The sequence below is a fragment of the Megascapheus bottae genome, chromosome 13, assembly GCF_031878675.1.
Source record: "Megascapheus bottae isolate mThoBot1 chromosome 13, mThoBot2.hap1, whole genome shotgun sequence".
NCBI classification, from domain to species: domain Eukaryota; kingdom Metazoa; phylum Chordata; class Mammalia; order Rodentia; family Geomyidae; genus Megascapheus; species Megascapheus bottae.
The window spans coordinates 34,116,407-34,131,851 of NC_143521.1; positions in this window are offsets into that span (position 1 = coordinate 34,116,407).

The window sequence follows — 15,445 nt, forward strand, 5'->3', positions numbered from 1 at the left end:
CAAAGGTTCATATGGAATAAGAAAAGACCTAGAATATCCAAAACAATTCTAGGCAAAAAAGAGGAATGCAGGTGGTATTACAATATCAGACTCCAAACTCTACTATAGAGCCATAATAACAAAAGCAGCATGGCATTGACACAAAAATAAACCAGAAGATCAATGGAACAGAATAGAAGATCCAGAAATAGAACCACATACTGATACAACTTGTATTTGACAAAGGAGCCAAAGATATACAGTGGAACAAACACAGCCTCTTCAATTATTGGTGCTGGCAAAACTGGGAAGCCATATGAAAAAAACAAAAAATGACACTAGCCTTTTGCCATACATAAACGTTAATTCAAAATGGATCAAAGACCTCAATATCAGGCAGGAAACCTTGAAACTGCTACACGACAGAGTCAGAGAGACACTGGAACTCATAGGCACAGGAAAAAATTCCTGAACAGAGTCCCAGGGTCACAACAGATTGGAGAGAGACTCGATAAATGTGACTATCTAAAAATATAAAGTTTCTGCACAGATAAAAGCATAGCCACAAAAGTAGAGAGGCAGCCAATCAACTGGGAAAAGATATTTACCAATAATACATCAGACAAATGCTTAATATCCAGTATCTACAGGGAACTCAAGAAAATAATCCCCCCTCAAATCCAACAAACCAATCACTAAATGGGCAAGGGAACTAAAGAGAGACATCAAAAGAAGAGATTAAAATGGCATAAAAGCATATGAAAAAATGCTCATCTTCCATGGTCATAAAGGAAATGCAAATAAACACAACCCTAAGATACCACCTTACCCCAACAAGAATGGCCAAGATTTTGAAGTCAGACAATGACAGATGCTGGCGGGGTTGTGGAGAAAAAGGAACCCTATTGCACTGCTGGTGGGATTGTAAGATAGTTCAGCCACTCTGGAAAGCAGTGCAGAGGTTTCTTAAAGAACTAAAAATAGATCTTCCCTACGATCCCGACATACCACTCTTGGGCATTTATCTTGAACTTCATAACTCAGGTTATGATAAGGACAAGTGCTCAGCTATGTTCATCTCTGCACTATTCACAATAGCTAGGCGATAAAAACAATCCAGATGTCCTGCTGCAGATGAATGGATACAGAAAATGTGAGATATATGTATTCACACACACAATGGAATACTACATAGCCAACAGAGAAAATAAGGGCATTTGCAGGGAAGTGGATGAATCTAAAAAGAATCAAGTTGAGTGAGACAAGTCAAGACCACAGGAACAAAAGACACATGGTATCCTTAATATGTGGCTATTAGATCCAAATAGTACCAAGAGCGAGGGCTCAATATTTGCATACCAAATGCTATGGACATGGTACTAGAAATATAAACACTACATAGGCATAGAAGTCTATGACTCTACAGACATAATATTTTATTATATAGATTAATATGTATCTATGACATACAAACCCTTAGCCTAATTTTAATTATGTTCTAAAATCTAACCAGTGATTGTATATAGAGATTTCCTTCTTGAATACTTGTTTGTTAAATATGTCATTTGAAATATCATGTAAAATCAATGCTAATAAATTCTTTAATAAAAAATGCTATAACAACAAAAAGAACAAGTAAGAATGGCCTATAGACACATGAAGAAATGCTTGACATCTCTGGTCATAAAAGAAATGCAAATCAAAATCACTGTAAGATTCCACCTCACTCCAGTTAGAATGGCCATGGTCAAGAAATCTAATAACAACAGATAATGATGGGGATGTGGCCAGGAGGGATCACTACTACACTTTGGGGGAAGTGTAAAGTCATTCAACCACTATGGGAAGCAGTATGGCAGTTCCTCAAAAGACTAAACATAGAGCTCCCCTATGGCCTAGCAATTCCTCTACCTGTCATTTACACACTTCTCCAGCAACAAGGACATACTAAATCCACTAGCACAAAGATGTTCAATGCAGCACTATTTACCATAGCAAAGACATGGAAGCAACCCAAATGACCCCCAGTTGATGATTGGATCAACAAGATGTGGTATTTATACACAATGGAATTCTATGCTGCTGTCAGAAAGAATGACATCGCCCCATTTGTAAAGAATTGGAAAGACTTAGAAAAAATCCTATTAAGTGAAGTAAACCAGACCCAAAGGAACATAGGCTCAATGGTTTCCCTCATTTGTCGTAATTAGTATAAACCTTGGGCTCTCCTAGCAGATATTTACAATAGAGCAAAACCTAGATAAATAAGGCTATATAGTATGAGGCTAAATGAAAGGATCTCCAGGATATAGAAACAAAAGCCATATAATGAGTGATTGTTGTCCATAATGTACTATGTTATCTCTCACCTCTTTTGCTTTCCTTTGGTTATCTCATATTGTTACAGCATTTTTCCTTTTTTTAAAGATTATGTGACTGCTTTATTGATGTTAATCCTTTTATATATAGAATATGTTGTATATGTATATGTTATATATAGAATATGTATGTATATGTTTATCTGGTTATTTGAAATAGCATAGAGAAGAGGGGAAAACAAGATGAGGGGCGGGGATGCGGGAGGGAAATGGGGACCAAGACATGAGAAAGGGTATCAATGTTTGTGAAGTAATGCACCTTCTATCTGGTGAATATAATGTAACCCTTCTATTAATTACAATAAAATTATATGAAAAAATAAAAAAGCAAACAAAATCAAAATAAATGTTCTACTGAAATATGTGCAAGAGAAAGCAAACAAAAACACACTAAGCCAAAACAAATAAATACCTTTTGGACAACAGTTGAGAATTTCCAGACTTTGTGGCACAAATTTTCTCGTATTGCTACATCCACCTCATGTCTGCTGACCTGGAAACTGTTACATTCAACTATTAGCTATGACAGCATGAGCCAGTCTGACAGTGCATTCGCCCACTCTGGGGAGGACCCTCCTGGGATGTGACTCCTAAATTTGATCCTTTAGCATAAGATAAGGCAATTTCTACTAAGTGTCGGCAGCATGCTTTGAAAAAAAGAATTGAGTTCATATTTTTAATTTTGTTAAAGAATCTAGGAAATATCTTACATTCAGTGTTTATGCTTCCTTCTTGTCTTGATTTGAGGGAAATTAGAAATAGAAAATAAAAGTGAGTGACCCACATTTCATCTTACATAGTTTCAAGCTTTGGATTCACTTTTGGAGTGTCTAATATCTATTTTTGTTAAATGATACATAAAAGCAAAAATTGTTTACATTTATTGGGTAATGTAGGATAACAGGAATGTAAAGACAAATTTATTGCAAGGGGCAATAAACTTGCATTATATTCAAGGTCTACATAAATATTCTGCCTAATATATAAAAAAAAGAAGTCATGCACCTACCACCTGATGAATGTAATGGTATCCCTGCTATACGTTACCCCGACAATACAATACATTAAAAATAAATAAATAAACAAAAAACAAGTAAAATCTGCACTCAGAAAACAGTGTTATTACAATAACAAGCCCCTCCTCTTAGAGAAGTAGGACAACTTAAAATATCACAAATACAAGAAGGACTTACACACTGGAAAAAGAAATAATTATAAGTCACAGGAATGTCATTCTAATTTGGATATCCGCATTGTGTGCATAATTTCCAAAATAAAAATTTGCTAGATTTTGTATAGGAAATGACAATAACTGGGTTTGTTGTCAATTTCCTTTTTGTACAGTCAAACTCCTTAGCTTTTTTCTTTTCCTTTTTTTTGGTGCCTGAAACCAAAATCATTTTTATTCATTCACTCATTAGGAAAATCCATGCTTTCCATGATTACTTTGCTTCTGTGAGTTGCATACCTTTCTTCTTACTAATATTCTGTGTTCTGAATATATACATAAATAAAACCTACCTGCAGCAAATTAGACCCAAATGGCTTCAGGAGAATTTTGTACTTGTTGTGATTATAGCAAAATAATCCACTCTTTGATGTCAGCTTCAGATTTAATAATAATTATATTTTTGTATGTCCTCCAAATTGCTCTGCTGTGGACATCACTTCCTCTGTAGTTCTCTGAACTGAATACTTTCCCTGAGTGCATTTTTAGAATAATTCTCATCTACAAGCTTATGAAATTCTATTTTTTTTGTTTTCCAATTCGTTTTGTACTTACCCCTCTGCCTCTTTGGTTTTTTTTGGATATTTCCTATACTTTTTCATATAATTTTTATCGTAATTAATAGAAGGGTTACATGATATTTGCCAGATAGATGGTGCATTAATTCCCATACATTGATACCCTTTCACATGTCTTGGTCCCCGTTTCCCTCCCCCCACCCCCACTCCTTATCTTGTTTTCCTCCCTTCCCTATCCAATTTCAAATAACCAAATACAAATAAATTCAATATATCAGATAACAAAGTGAGATACTCTAACAATATGAGATAACCAAGGGACAGCAAAGGAGATGAGAGATAACATAGTACCTTAAGAACAACAATCAATCATTATATGGCTTATGTTTCTATATCCTAGAGATCCTTTCATTCAGCGTCCTACTATATGGCCTTATCAAGCTTTTGCTCTATTGCAAATCTCTGCTAGGAGAGCCCAAGGTTTCTACTGATTATGACAAATGAGGGAAACCATTGAGCCTAAGTTCCTTTGAGTCTGGCTTACTTCACTTAATATGATCTTTGCTAAGTCTTTCCATTTCCTAACAAATGGGGCAGTGTCATTCTTTCTGACAGCAGCATAGAATTCCATTGTGTACAAATACCACATCTTGTTGATCCACTCATCAACTGAGGGACATGTAGGTTGGTTCCATATCTTTGCTATGGTAAATACTGCTGCAATGAACACTGTTGTGCTCGTGGATTTAGTATGCCTTTGTTTCTGGATGATTGGGTGAATGCCAAGTAGTGGAATTGCTGGGTCATAGGGGAGCTCTATGTTTAGTCTTTTGAGGAACTGCCATACTGCTTTCCATAGTGGGTGAAGGAGTTTGCACTCCCACCAACAGTGTAGTAGTGATCCCTCCTGGTCACATCCCCTCCAGCATCTGTTGTTATTAGTTTGCTTGATTCTGGCCATTCTAACTAGAGTGAGCTGGAATCTTAGAGTTGTTTTGATTTGCATTTCTTTTATGACCAGAGATGTTGAGCATTTCTTCATGTGTCTATAGGCCATTTTTGTTTCTTCTTCAGAGAAGACTCTCTTTAAGTCTTTGGCCCATCTTTTAATGGGATGGTTGTTACTTTGGAGATTAGTTTTGGATTGATTCAATTTTTGAGCTGTTGATATATTTTAGATATGAGGCCTTTGTCTGTTGTATGGTTGGCGAAAATCTTCTCCCACTCTGTAGGCTTCCTAATTAGTTTATTAGCTATGTCCTTTGCCATACAAAAGCTTTGCAGGTTAATGCAGTCCCACTTATCCAGCCTTTCTCTCATTTGTTTTGATTCTTGGTCCTTATTAAGAAAGTTTCAACCTGTATATAGTGTATCTCCTATTCCTTCTTGTAAAATTTTCAGAGTGTCGGCTTTTACCTCCAGGTCTTTGATCCATTTGTAGTTAATTCTAGTACAGGGTGGCAAAGAAGGATAGTGAAAACAATCCTTAGCATAAATAACAGCACTGGAGGAATATCAATACCAAACTTTAACCCTGTTACAGAGCTATAGCAACCAAAACGGCTTGGTCCTGGCATAAGAACAGGCCTCAGAAGTAATGGACTAGTACTGAAGACCAAGAAATCAATCCACAGACCTATGGCTACCTAATCATTGATAAAGGAGACAAAACAAAATAGAATGGAAGAAAGACAGCCTCTTCAACAAGTGGTGCTGGCAGAATTGGTTAAGCATCTGCAGAAAACTAAAGTTGGATCCTTCTATGTTACCGTGCACCAGGATTAATTCCAAATGTATCAAAGACCTCAAGTTAAAGCTTTACAAGAAGGAGTAGGAAAGACACTAAGTTTCCTTGGCACAGGTTGAAACTTTCTTAATAAAGATCTAAAAACAAAACAAATTAAAGAAAGTCTGGACAAATGGAATTGTATTAAACTGCAGAGCTTCTGTATGGCAAAGGACATAGCTAGGAAGTTAAATACAAAGCCCAAAGATTGGGAGAAGATTTTCACTTACCATACAACAGACAAAGTCCTCATATCTAAAATATATCAGCAGCTCAAAAAATTGAATCTCTCCTAAACATATCTTCAAAGAAACATCCATCCCATTAAAAGGTGGGCTAAAGACTTAGAGACTTCTTTGAAGAGGAAATAAGGATGGCCTAGAGACACACGAAGAAATACTCTACATCTTTGGTCATAAAAGAAATGCAAATCACAACCACTTTGAGATTTTACCTTACTCCAGTTAGAATGACCATTCTCAAGACATCTAATAACAACAGATCGTGGTGGGGATGAGGCCAGGAGGGATCACTACTACACTGTTGATTGGAGTGTAAACTCGTTCAACCACTGTGGAAAGCAGTATGGCAGTTCCTCAAAAGACTAAACATAGAGCTTCCCTATGACCCACCAATTCCACTACCTGTCATTTACACACTCCTCCAGAAACAAGGACATACTAAAGCCACTAGCCCAACTATGTTCATTGCAGCACTATTTACCATAGCAAAGATATGGAACCAACCCAGATGCCCCTTAGTAGATGACTGGATCAACAAGATGTGGTATTTATACCCAATGGAATTCTATGCTGCCATCAGAAAAAAAGGACATAGCTCCAATCATAAGAACATGGAAAGATTTGGGAAAAAGTCATATTAAGCGAAGTAAGCCAGACCCAAAAGAACATAGGCTCAATGGTTTCCTCATTTGTAATTAGTTCACATCTAGGACTTTCCTAGCAGAGGATTACAATAGCTCAGAACCTAAGTACATAAGGTCATATAGGTTGAGACTAAATGAGATGAACACTAGGATAAGGAAACAAGATCTTTATCTTGTGTGATTGTTGTTCTTAATGTATTTATCTTCTCTTTTTTTGCCCTTATGGTTAATTTGATATTGTTACCATATCTGATTTTGTTACCTGGTATATTGTATATACATTTATTTGTTTATTTTGAAATACGAAAGGGAAGGGGGGGAAAAGATGATTGGGAGAGGGAGGAGGAAGGTAAACGGGGACAAAAACATGAGAAGGGGTACCAATGTGTGAGAAGTAATGTACCTTCTACCTGAACAATGTAACTCTATACATTATCCCGACAATAAAAAAAAGAAATTATGCTCATGGGGAAAATAGTATTGTTTTATGTATATACCACTTCTGATAACTATTATCAGGGTTTCCTGTAAATTCATGAAACTTCAGAGTGCTTGCTTTGTGTTTTGCTCTGTTTCTTTTTAAATAGAGGTGCTCATAGACTGAGCTAGACCATGATTTATGGTTGGACTCTCTCTGGTTATCTCTTGAACTTTAGAAATGCCTCTTTCCTATAACAGTTTTTTCTTCCTTTCTGCCTTGATTGAGATTTTTGGTCCAAGACAAAGGTTTGATATATTGACATCACTGTTGAGAAATAGATTCAGATTGCATAATCTCTGAGATAAATTCCTGGTGCTCACATCATTGATTCCTATTGGATGCTTTGAACATACAAACATGGGAATGTGAAGAAAAGGGTTCAGTGAAAAACCTACAGCACAAATATATACACATACACACATATTCATACTTACTTGTCAGAGCTGCAACATTAAACTGAGGTCAAAATATCACAACATTGGATTTTAGGTTGATTTTAAAATCACTGGAGACTTTCCTCTACTTTGAATATAGTGACAGTCGGACATGCTGACAATTACAACATCTGCTCTTTATATGAGATTGATGTGGAAACAATTTAATCAAATGGAAAGTAAAAGACTTTGTTATTTCATTATTGTAGCACATTGTCCACAAATTTATAATAAATATTGCACATAGTTTATTTTTAACAAATACTTGTACAATGCCATTTTCATTCTTTCAGTTTGAATGTAAATTGTGTACACATAAGACAGAAATGTTTTGTTTTTTTGTTTTTTTTCTTTTTTTAATTTTTTTATTGTAATTAGTAAAAGGGTTACATGATATTTGCCAGATAGAAGGTGCATTAATTCACATACATTGATACCCTTCCACATGTCTTGGTACCCGTTTCCCTCCCCCCCCACACCCCCCACCCATCTTGGTTTTCCCCCCTTCCCTATCAAATTTCAAATAACCAAATACAAATAAATTCAATATATCAGATAACAAAGTGAGATACTATACCAATATGAGATAACCAAGGGACAGCAAAGGAGATGAGAGACAACATAGTACATTAAGGACAACAATCATTCATTATATGGCTTTTGTTTCAATATCCTGGAGGTTCTTTCAATTAGCTTCACATTATATGGCCTTATGTATCAAGATTTTGCTCTATTGCAAATCTCTGCTAGTAGAGCCCAAGGTTTCTACTGATTATGACGAATGAGGGAAACCATTGAGCCTAAGTTCCTTTGAGTCTGGCTTACTTCACTTAATATGATTTTTTCTAAATCTTTCCATTTCCTAACAAATGGGGCGATGTCATTCTTGACAGAAATGTTTTGAATGGGAGAAGATCTTCACTAACCATACAACTGAGAAAGGCCTCATATCTAAAAAATATTAACAGCTCAAAAAATTGAATCACTCCACAACTAATCTCCAAAGTAACAACTATCCCATTAAAAGATGGGCCAAAGACTTAAAGAGAGTGCTCTTTGAAGAAGAAACAAAAATGGCCTATAGACACATGAAGAAATGCTCAACATCTCTGGTCATAAAAGAAATGCAAATCAAAACAACTCTAAGATTCCACCTCACTCCAGTTAGAATGGCCAGGATCAAAAAATCTAATAACAACAGATGCTGGAGGGGATGTGACCAGGAGGGATCACTACTACACTGTTGGTGGGAGTGCAAACTCCTTCAACCACTATGGAAAGCAGTATGGCAGTGCCTCAAAAGGCTAAACATAGAACTCCCCTATGACCCAGCAATTCCACTACTTGGCATTCCCCCAATCATCCAGAAACAAGGACATACTAAATCCACTAGCACAAAGATGTTCATTGCAGCACTATTTACCATAGCAAAGATATGGAACCATCCCAGATGTCCCTCAGTTGATGAGTGGATCAACAAGATGTGGCATTCATACACAATGAATTCTATGCTGCTGTTAGAAAGAATGATATTGCCCCATTTGTAAGAAAATGGAAAGACTTAGAAAAAAATCATATTAAGTGAAGTAAGCCAGACTCAAAGGAACTTAGGCTCAATGGTTTCCCTCATTCGTCATAATCAGTAGAAACCTTGGGCTCTCCTAGCAGAGATTTACAATAGAACAAAATCTAGAGACATTAGGCCAAATAATATGACACTAAATGTAAGGACCTCCAGGATAAGGAAACAAAAGCCATATAATGAGTGACTGTTGTCCTTAATGTACTATGTTATCTCTCATCTCTTTTGCCATCCCTTGGTTATCTCACATTGTTACAATTTTTCACCTTGTTATCTGATATATTTTATGTGTGCTTAATTGGTTATTTGAAATTGGATAGGGAAAGGAGGAAAGCAAGATAAGTAAGGGGAGGGTAGGAGGGAAATGGGAACCATGTCATGAGAAAGGGTATCAATGTGACGTTATGCACCTTCTATCTGGTGAATATAATGTAACCCTTCTACTAATCAAACTATTTTTTTAAAAAAGAAAGAAATGTTTTATACACCAAGACAGTCCAATACTTAAAACTCAAAGAGAATAATAAAAATCTAGTCATACTATACATACATGATATGTAATACCATATTACAACATATAAAGTATATTTGTAATAAAAACCACATTAAATTGTTTAGCTAAAAGATTATTACTACATTGTTACCTAAATGAAAAATTAATATTTTAACATTTTATCCCAACTGAGAGGTGGCATTTTTAAGAAGTGATTAGTTATAATGGAATATTGGGCCATTAAGATATTTGAAGACTATCATGCATATCTTACGTTAATTTCTCACAAAAATGATGTTTCTCTGACAAATATATGGAATGTACAGATTCCTTTATTTCCCTTATAAAAGTGAGAAAATATATTTCTTTTTTTTGTGGGTCATAGGCCATGAACTAGTCATGTTCTTGTGCTCTTTAGCTCAAGGCTACTGTCCTATCCTTGAGCCAAGCCCCACTTCCTGTTTTCTAGAGGTTAATTGGAGATAAGAGTCTCAGGTGCTTTTGTGCCTGGGCTGGCTTTAAACCTTGATCCTCAGATCTCGGTATCCTGAGTAACTAGGATAACAGAAATGAGCAATCACTCCCAACTGAGAATATAGATTTCTTATCACATAACTATATCCAAGAAGATTCTTGAGTTTGAGCTATGAATAAAGTCTGTTCCTTTTGTGAGCACTGCAGTTTTTTTTGCCAGTCCTGGGACTTGAACTCAAGATCTGGGCATTGTCTCTGAGCTTCTTTTGCTCAAGGCTAGCACTCTGTCACTGGAGCTCCACTTCTGGCTTATTCGATGTGTGTAATACTGAGGAATCAACTCAGGACTTCATGCATGCTAGGCAAGCACTTTACGACTAAGCCACATTCCCAGCCCAGCACTGCTATTTAATAATGGTCTCTTTCCAAGATACCATTCATTTCGTATGTTTTCCGGAGCACTTTGCTACTATATCTGCTTCTCTGAAAAATGACTCATCTGTTCATGCTGTAAATTACATTTGCTTTTTTACCTCACAGCAGACAATTGCCAAGCGGTGTGTAAACTATTCCAACTGGAACTCTCACTTTAAGCATTGTTTTGGAACTGTGACAGATCTTCTGGAATAATAGTTTTCCCAACATTCATGAAGTCTAAATTGCAGTTTGAATTCTGACTATGGTAGACCTAAAGATAGAAAAATTTAGATGCCGAGCAGGTAATTAGAAGATTAACTTTTGAGTTAAGAGGAGATTGTACATTCTAGAAGGACACATATGTTAAATATTATGTGCCGGGCCAACCGGCAGCAAACCAGGGTTCGCAGATTGGGGTTCCTGAAATCAGGGGCAAGGACTAGGAAGAAATAGAAGAGAGACAGACACACCGGGTCCGGGATGTCCGCAGTCCAGGCAAAGACTGCCGAGACTGCCGCGTTTATTTTCCACTCCCCCTTCTTCCCTCCTCCTGACCCAGGGAACCTCCAGGTGTTACATTCATATGGTAATTCTCAGGTCATTTACATAGAATAGGGCCAGAAAGCAATAAGACAATAAAGCCATCGTCTGATGCAAGTCAAGGTACAGTTTGATTCCACTCTGGCTCCCAACATGTCCCCCGTTTTTTATTTTAAAAGAAACACAAATGCAATTTTTACTCTTTTCTATACCCCTAATTTATCCTGTCACATTTTCCAAAAATGACTTTGGTCCCTTGGTCCAACGGGGATTGATGGGCGGAGATTCAACTTCCGTGACTTCTTCAAGCTGACTCAGGGGCGCCGTCTCCGCGCTTGACCAGGGACCTTAAGAAGCCCAGCCTGTTTTATCAAGGGGTTGCAAGGATTAGACACCAGGAACAACAATCTACTCCAAACTAGAGATCATACTTGACATTCAACAACTGCACAAACCATCCTTGGCTACAATAGTGTAGCTTACCTAGCACCCATTTGCAAAGGCTTTTTCTTGATTGTCTGAGGAACTACATTTCTGCAACCTTAACAATGCTTCAGTTGTCAGATCTAAACAGATTAATAGAGACACAAGCCTCAGATCCACAAACTTTTCCTGAATTTGTGGCTGGTGTCAAAAATAAAAAATAAAAATTTTGCTCAATTAGGACTTTAAACTACCCGCTATCACAGAAGATTGACAAGTTCCTGCCCAGTTATGAAAGGCACGGGCATTAGTAAGGCATGCTTACAAACTATTCTATGACCTCCCGGCTCTGATTAATTTGATTGGCCAAGCACAAGTGACTAAGATCTGACACCATCTTTGCCATCCAAGCAGAGGCTTTCGTGTCCCAGTAGTGTCTCTCCACACAGGGATAAACATGCCATTGGCATTTCACTTTGTTGGTTGCTGTACTTGAACTCGGGGCCTGGGTACTGTCTCTCAGCTCTCCAGCTCAAGGCTAGCACCCTACCACTATGAGTCCCGAGCTTGGTGCTTGAGTGCTTCCCCCCAGCTTTTCAGCTCAGAGCTAGCACTCTGCCACTTCAAGCTCCAAAACAACTCTGTCCTAGCATCCTGCTGGCAGATTAGACACCATAGTCTCACAGGGACTTTGCTTTGCCCGGGCAGGCTCAAAGCTGTGGCTTTCAGATCAATGAGTCCTACAAAAGGCCACGTTACTCCAATTAAAGCAACAAGGTGGTCAACACAGAAATAGTCTCTAAGCATGAGCTTACCTAGAACCTGGTAAAAGCCAAAGTTACATCTGAATAAGGATTGCTGTCCTTCTCCATGGGCTAGCTGGAAGTTGCTATAAGGTAACTTACAAGAGCAAGCTGAAATAGCAATTAAGCAATTACTTTGGTAGTCCTAATTTTCCTTTTTTCTCTTTCTTTAAACATTTAAGACAACTTCACTTTCAAATATTGTTTAGAAACCCATTTCCAATGTTCTTAATAACTTTTACTGATACTGGCTTAAATAATTAACACCTTAGCCTTTATTTGCAATTGAAAAACCTTTAAGGGCACAAAGAACTCCTTCTGCCTTCAGGCCCCCTAAGGCTCAAGGCACTCCTCTTGCCTTTTAGAAAAAAGGGCTCTTTTGCAGTTTAGATTACTGTCTAGAACTCCAACAACAGTTTAAACTCAAATAACAGTTTTTCCCTAATTCAAGAACTATAGACATCAGTGCACCAAAAGTCTATGTCTGGACTTAGTTTCCTCTCCTTTTTTAAAATACACCCAATACCATGGAGATAAACCTTTAAACATTCCTTTAAAATACTAATCACATTATCCACATTTTACCATCAGATTTCTAGTGTCAGTTTGCAAGAAAGGACAGGCAAAATTTCTGACGTTAATGAACAATTTTACATTTAAATCTCTAATACATGTTTCCAAACTTTAACTTAAAGTAATAAATCCCAAATTCCCTAACACCTCTGTGCTGAACAGGATACAATGTTTACAATGTATACAGCTGTATGCCCTGCAATAAAATGCAGATTTCAGGATCTAGAAAAATGTTTACCAGTTTTTCTTTAAGACAACACAATAATTCTTTGAGACATTGTAAAACATTCAAACCTAATATTTTTGTTGAAGTTTTAAGCTTATATTTACCCAATTGTCTTTGTGTTTAAGTATAAATTTATCCATTGTTTTATACAGCATGCTGACAATTTAACCTTGAACATGTTCACTCACTCATTCACACACATTCATACTCAAAGATCATAAAGCGCTCAAATTAATATCGGCCATTCGTTTTCCGGAAGTTTGTGTCAAGAGAGTTTTGCCAATTTTACTCTTACAGGTGAGAACCAGGTTCAAAACAAAACTTTTTGCAAGGCAACTAAGCTGGAATTTATTTTTCCAGGGCTTGTCACAACTGCAGACATGGGGGAGCGGCCATGCTAGGCCCAGAAATGTTCAAATAAATAACAAGGATGTGTGCTTGAGTACGCACAGAAAAACCATAAGGATCCATACTTAGAAATGGTACCAATTTTAAAGACAAAACTGGACAAGAAAAAATATGTAACACGAACAAGACAGAGAAACGGAGACTTTTAAATAATCAGACATTGACATATAACAAGAAAATTGGACTCAATCAGATACACTTAACACAAAAAACATGAGCTCAAATGAATGTTTTCACCAAACAGTTATTTTTAGGTTTAGACATGTCTTGCTGGTGGTACTCTCAGGTATGCCTTGTTATCGACAAGAAACTCAGAAGGGGAGGGGGGGTCAAGGCGTCCCTTGACCACCCAGGCCTCTGTTTTAGGCCCACAGTGCACTTTTTCAAACAAACAAACAAAATTAAAATAAAATAAAATAAAATAAAATGCAGACATACAAGGGGGTCGGCCGACTTCTACTTACCTCTGGAGGCCTTTGCTTTTCACCTGGGCATCTTTTACAAAAAAGGTTATTAAGAAGAGGGCTGGTAAAGACAAAATAATGTCACATATTAAATTGTGTAGAGTCAATAAATATGTTAAAAGGTCCCTACATAATAGTAAAAGGAGGAGAAACACAGCTCATATGAATGTGTGGAACAAGTGGATCAGTAGCAGTCCCGATTGACATGCACAAATAACTCAGTTCCTTCCCACGTCGCAAGATGCACCACTGGAGGGATGGGGGTGTAGGCCCAGTGAGTCGCTGCTTGGATGGTCACTGTCACTCTCCACGATCCGAACGCAGCGTTCAGGCAGCCAGCGGGCATCATTTTCTCCTTGTGAAAAAACACATACATGCCCTCGATCCCAGATTAGAACAGGATCGGGTCCATGCCAAGCACCAGTTAGGGGATCCTTCCACTTTACTAAGGCAAAAGGACGCTGCGCTCTTTTTTCCCAGAATCGCTGAGCAGCAGATAAATTATTTGAATCCAAATTCAAAAAATTTAAAACAAATAAGGCATGATTAAGTATATTCACAGGGGTAGCAGGATATGACTCTCCTTTCTGTATTTTAGCAATTTGATGTTTTAATAATCCATTAGCTCTCTCCACGATGCTTTGACCTTGAGGATTGTAAGGAATGCCTGTAATATGAGTGATATTATAGGAATGGCAGAAGGATTGAAATGCTCGGCTTGCATAGCCAGGGCCATTATCTGTTTTTATTTGGGAGGGAATCCGCATCTCAGCAAAGCATCGAATGCAGTGAGAAATACAATGTTTAGTGGCTTCCCCAGCAAGGGGGGTGGCCAAGATAAAATTAGAATAAGTATCTACAGTAACATGAACATATTTTAATCGGCCAAATGATGGAACATGTGTGACATCCATCTGCCAAATGTGATTAGAAAGCAGTCCTCGTGGATTTATACCTAAATGGGGGGCTGGTGAGAAAGGGACACAGTTGGAGCAAGTCTTAGCTATTTGTCGTGCTGCTTCTCTAGATAATTTAAACTGTCGGCGCAAGGCTCGACTGTTTTGATGATGGATGGCATGTGACTGCTTAGCAAGTTCAACCTGAGTTAAGTAAACTCTGGTGGCGGAGTCAGTAACCGCATTGCCCTCACTTAAAGCGCCAGGAAGATTAGTGTGAGCTCGAACAAAGCCAAAAAAACAGGGGTGGTTGCGAGAACAAAGCAAAGTTTGTACTTGGCGAAATTGGGTCTGAATATTGGAGTTAGTAGTTCCAATAAAGGGAACAGTTTCTATGACTTGAAGAGCACGAATTACATATTGACTGTCTGAGTATAAGTTAAAGGGCTCGTCTTG